General features: G+C 31.6%; 1 pseudogene; it reads right to left on the bottom strand.

Moving 5' to 3' along the window:
* Positions 1 to 1,389: 1,389 nt before the first annotated feature.
* LOC127734808 (cerebellin-1-like) lies at positions 1,390 to 3,511 on the bottom strand (annotated as a pseudogene).
* Positions 3,512 to 6,102: the final 2,591 nt, after the last annotated feature.

Genomic DNA, 6,102 nt, shown 5'->3' with positions numbered 1-6,102 from the left:
ACCATAATAAGACATGAGAGTCTCTTTGAACTCAAATCTAAAATATTCTTTGAAATATTTTATTGTTAAGTCGTAAGGGAATATAATCAATATAAACGAGAAATATTTACAAAAACATGTTAGTCAAGACTAGCAGACAATATAACAGCCAAGTTTTAAATAAGTCCACAAAAACCATCGAGAAAAACTTTTGTCAGTGTTTATTTATATGAAGTTCAAGTTGATTTTACTCCAAGATCCAAACTTAATCTTTGGCATCAGAAACATTTGTTGCTCACGCACAACAGCTCACAAGACAATCAAACTGCTGGGTTGTTTTCATTTATTTTTTATTTTTTGGAGTTTTTTTTATTGATTTTGTGTTTAGATGTGTTCTGGTTGATGTTACGTTTTTCGTAGTTGTTGTTTCTATTTGACCTTTTTACGTATTTAAATACATTATACTTTAAATAAATTTAAGGAGATGCATTTACGCCAAGACCGCTTATTGAAACAACTGTTGTATAATTTTTATTATAAACTTATAATAGTGGATGGTAAATTAACCAAAAACTAAAAGAAAACCCGAGAGGCATTCCAGGGAAGAAAGAATGCGTGTAACAGCTGTGTGAATTATGTTATGGTTCCCAACTATTCACATCAGATTGACCTTTACCGTTAAGATAAGATAAGCAATCTTGTTGATGCATACGCTTGGGTAACGAGCAAATATAATTTGTAGAAAAGTAGTATCCTTGGCAATTATAAAATGATATGAACTGGAAAGAGTATCAATTCACGTAGCTGTGATCTCGAAGGACAATAGTTCAATACAATATAAAATTCTTATTTGGCAACAAGTCTTATGAATTTTATTGAAACATATACTACAAAGTTCAATGGCCAAGTATGATTGCAAGAAAGACTGTCAAGACTTTACCCATCAATTCCTCACGTCAAATGTGATTGTATACAGGGAAAGGTGTTATCATTAGCGAATATGTTCAATTCCTCACGTCAAAAGTGATTGTGTACAGGGAAAGGTGTTATCATTAGCGAATGATCATATAAACGTTTACATTCCTCACGTCAAATGTGATTGTATACAGGGAAAGGTGTTATCATTAGCGAATGATCATATAAACGTTTACATGTAAATGTTGGGCAATGACAAACAGACGAGCCTAAAATCCATACAACAGGCCCCTGGACATAAAAATATGTACCCACAAAAACGTTTGCGAGAAAAAAGTTACATTTGTAAGTACCAAACCTTATCAATTTATCAGTGGAAGAAGATATGAATAAAATGTGAATATCGTACCTTTTTATATCTTATTCAAGTGTCCTTACAATTCTCAATTTAATCACGCTTGTTGCATTTAACGAAAATGAAATTAGAAAATCAAATTAATGTTACCAACTTTTATTTAATACATTAACTCATATAAAATGACCAGAAAACATCGAATAATGTTCACCTAAAATAGTCCCTGAAGCACGTGGTTGAATGACAGAGATTCGATCCCCTTTCTCCAGTTCGAGTATGGCTTGTATAGATCCTGATGTATGAGCATCAAATGCAGCATTACCCCTTACAACAAGACTGTTATTTTTCACCAGGTCCAGTTCGAGCCATTCTCTTTTACCACTATGGACGTAATTCACTGCGAATTCGTATGTCCCTTTGCGTGGAGCCGTAAACACTCCGGAACTTGCATCGTATTCACTCCCGATGTTTGTTATAATATTATCAAATTTTACTACACTGTTAGATGATGTTAATTCCACTAGTCTTGGTGTTAATGTTGTAAGAAACGCCGGTTTTTTATAGGTTTCTCCTTTTCCTAAAAAGTAAATACGATTTCATAATCATTCTGTTAATTGCATTTTTTGACTTAATTTTAGAGAGAAAAAAACCAGCTATGTCAAAATAGGGATGTGATCATTAATGTTTTTACAAATATTAAAAATCAGTTAATGCTCACAAAAAATGTATCGGAAACGAATAAAAACATTTCAAGCATATTTTCTCAACTCAAGAGTGTTAAATCGAAGCTTAGGCATTCCAGTTTTAGAAAAGGATACATAGGTCAAATATTGATATAAAAGTTTATTGTTAATAAGCCGCACCAATGCAATGACAAAGATATGAACATATTCTTCCTTAGCGAAAGCATTTTATATCTTGATAAGAATTCTACACAGATAGTTATTGTTTACTAGTATACTTTATTGAATATCAATCAATTCAAAGATATAAGAATAAGCTTCCTGAAAATTTCTTTCTTATATTGTCTATAAAATGTTCAATAAATTATAAATTCAGTAATGAAGTAAATTCTTTTTTTAAGAAAAATAAATTTGTGATGGAATTAAAAATAAAATTTATATGTTTGTTTGATTGTGATTTAGTTATTTTTTAACAATTCATAAACAAACCATTCACAAATAGTTTGTTTTAGTAAAATTGATACAGCAGGGCCGTATAACCTACCAACTATCTAATACTAAGTGAATATTTGTTCATTGTACTAAATTGACATTGAAAAGTATTGTTCAATGCATACCTGATTGATACGTAATCTTCTTCATGATATTCACCAAATCTTCGAATTCTCAATTGTCTAAAATATATGAGTACGACATCATAACAAGAGTATAATAGGTAAATGAAATTAAAAACGTCATGAACTTATAATGCTAAAGAGTTTAAGAATTGAGCTACTATTGCCTAAGTAAAATGTTCATTTTTATAAAGATTATTTAGGAACATGACAAGTTCTACATTTCTAATGTCATTGAGAAAATAAAAAATGCGTCGGTAAATCATAAAAAAAGAACGATAATTAACAATAGATGATAATATTATAACGAAAAATAGATTGATAAAATGAATCTTAAGCTTTAAATGATTTAATATTATGCCAACCAAGATTTGATATGATTGTTTTGTTTTGTTTCATTTATTTTGTTGAACATATAAATTAAGCGGCGCCGACAATTGCTTTATAAGCTATTTTTCTATACCAAGCGACAAGCAGCATATTAAGAGGACCAGCTAACAGTGAGTTATTACTTTCAGTTGCCCGATTAAGCCATTTATTCAATCACACAAATAGTTCTTATTCATTATGTCTGCTGCACAAATTTTAATCTCCCTTAATTACAAGTATTTTCCATCTCCCATGCATTGCAGTAAGAGACAAAACGTGTATTCTCATATATTCGCGTTTTAAATAATTTTTCATGACGACAATCATGCGCATCACATGAAATAAAACAATTTAGCCCCCCCCTCCCCCCCCCCCCCAAAAAAAAGTAACAACAACAAATAACATTGCATTTGCATTAAATTCAACAACAAAACTTACTTATTCCATGGCAAGAGCTGTCAGCAGATGATGCATACAATATCATCAATATTAGAAAGCTTAACTGTAGATTCATATTCTGTGGCTGATCTGAATACAAAGAGTGCTTAATCATAAGAAGTGACAATACTTAATCGAATGATCATGTCCAAATGCAAGGCTACATATTCGTAATTGCTTGCGTGATAAGATCATTCGATACGATACTATTTTGTAACATGTGTAGTTCTGGTGCAATTTAAAGAATTCAGTTACAGGAAATGGTAAAAGTAATACTACATATATCCTTGATTGTTTTTGTAACATGACTAGTTCTGGTTCCTTTGTAAGAATTCAGATAACAGCATATGGAATAATATTTACTAAAACATAATTATGTTGTCACACACACACACACACACGAGATTATATTATCATAGAATAAAAAAAAAAAAATAAAGAAGATAATTTTCTATTACATATCTTATATAGATAATAGATAGAATGATTAATATTGTGTTTTCAATAAGAAAAACATCACCTGAGTTGATTGGAGGTTATTATTATGATTTGACCATAACAAACATTTGCAATCCTTCTTAAAATTCATTACATGGCAATTAATTGTTCAGTCCAAGTGGTGAAGTTGAAATCATCCCTTCGTAAATTTTATGGACGGCATCACGAGTTGGTTGACCGTTTCTTTGTTGCAACATTCCAACAGCGCCTGCATACGGAGTATATATCTCCCAGTTGATACGATATTCCAGGGCTTGTATTTCCGATCATGATTTCCTTGAATAAGGGTTGCTGCTCACAAGGAAGCTATTAAACCAAGAGTTCCAAGTGGTGAAGTTGAAATCATCCCTTCGTAAATTTTACAGACGCCATCACGAGTTGGTTGACCGTTATGGAATATCCGTTTTACAGATGATAGCGGATATGTTCTTAATGTCGTAAATACAATCCCGCCCCCTTTTCCCCGAATGTGACCTACAGAATTAGACTTATAACCGGTTTTGTACTAACATGAGCAACACGACGGGTGCCACATGTGGAGCAGGATCTGCCTACCCTTCCGGAGCATCTGAGATCACCTGAGATCACCACTAGTTTTTGATGGGGTTCGTGTTGCTCAGTCTTTCGTTTTCTATATTGTGTTTTGTGTCACAGTACTATTGTTTGTCTGTTTGTCTTTTTCTTTTTTAGCCATGTCGTTGTCAGTTTATTTTCGACTTATGAGTTTGAATGTCTCTTTGATATCTTTCGCCTCTCTTTTTTAGTCTGGAGTAGTTTTAATGCAAAGGCTCTTAATCTCAAGCAGAGACTAAAATTTTACTATGTTATCCTTTAATCTAAAAAGTTCCTGGCACATCAAATATTCCCTTACATTAGTCATATGCTTGCGATGGAGTTAATGTCGACGGTTTCAAAATTAATCAAAAGCTTTAAAAACTTTCGATGAGTTGTTAATAAGAGAACAATTCGACCCGATCTTTTTTTCCAAATTTAGTACTTAGTATAATTTTTACTGGTCAACCTGTTCATTTAGGCTCTAAATCTTCACTTGAATTGTATAATGTTGTCTATATTTATAGCTATTGATATCTTACAATATTTTGTGAGCAGTTGATATTAATAAAAAATAAAGGTATATTCTCTAAAACATAGTCAGTAAAATCTAGTTAACATAAAATTCATGCAAGGATTTGCTTGCAAAATAAATAAGAAATCATCTCAGACAGTGAGTTAAAATCCATCGTTTCAACGTTCATCAATTGGGTTATATTTTACACCGACACAAATGTAACAATGATAACTTCCCATTATAGTTCCTGACAAGCTTTTGTGAGGTTGACGAATCTATGCCTTAATATGATAAAATAGGCTCTGTTTGTACAAACATAGGGCGATTGGTTATATTTTGATTTCCTAATCCCTCTGCTTTCGATTGGATTAAATAGGAATGATAACAAACTGAATAAAACTGGAAAATCTTATTTTCTGATAAGACACACAAGCATTTAACCTTGCTTCGACGTGCGCAAAATATCTTTCAATATTTCTCTTCAAAATAACAACCTTTGCTAGGAATGAAAACGCATGATTTGTGAATAATCTTAAATTCTGAACAATACGTAATTTTAATATTGTTTAAATTTTGTGTACTGTGGATTCATTTTTATTCGTGGTATACCAATTTTCGTGGGTTTCGTGGGTCACAGCGAACCACGAATTTAAGAATTCAACGAAGAATAATCCCAAGAAATGTGTATGGAGTCGGGTGTTTATTTCCGGTTATGTTATGCAGTTCTAGTATAGTGTTGACTAGCGATAAACATTGTAACATAACACGTGTTTTTATTGAAAGTAGATACAAGTATTTTGATTAAATCAATAATTAATATATCGAATATCAGTGATAATTTACTTTTTAAAATTGAATAAAACTGTTCATGGAAAATAACTGCAAGTTGTTAATGACCGTGTTATACTGGTGATTAAAAATCAATGGGATTAAGTACGTGGATATTGCCCGTAGGTAATATTGTTTATGACAGGAACATTTATTTTCACACCTTTTACTTATATGACTGTTTATTATATCGTGATTAGGGAAATGAGCTTTCAATCATAGAGTTTTGAATGCCTTATAAAATTCCGACCAAAATTTATAAATTGTAAAACAAACAAGTAATTAGTTGTCTCTGTCCATTATTGTAATAGAAGTTTTCAATGAACACTTTAACCTAGAATGACCAAGCGAGGA

This window comes from Mytilus californianus, unplaced genomic scaffold, assembly GCF_021869535.1.
Source record: "Mytilus californianus isolate M0D057914Y unplaced genomic scaffold, xbMytCali1.0.p SCAF_3, whole genome shotgun sequence".
In the NCBI taxonomy this organism is placed as follows: Eukaryota; Metazoa; Mollusca; class Bivalvia; order Mytilida; family Mytilidae; genus Mytilus; species Mytilus californianus.
The sequence above is the reverse complement of the archived record's forward strand: the minus strand, read 5'-3'. Positions and strand labels throughout refer to the sequence as shown.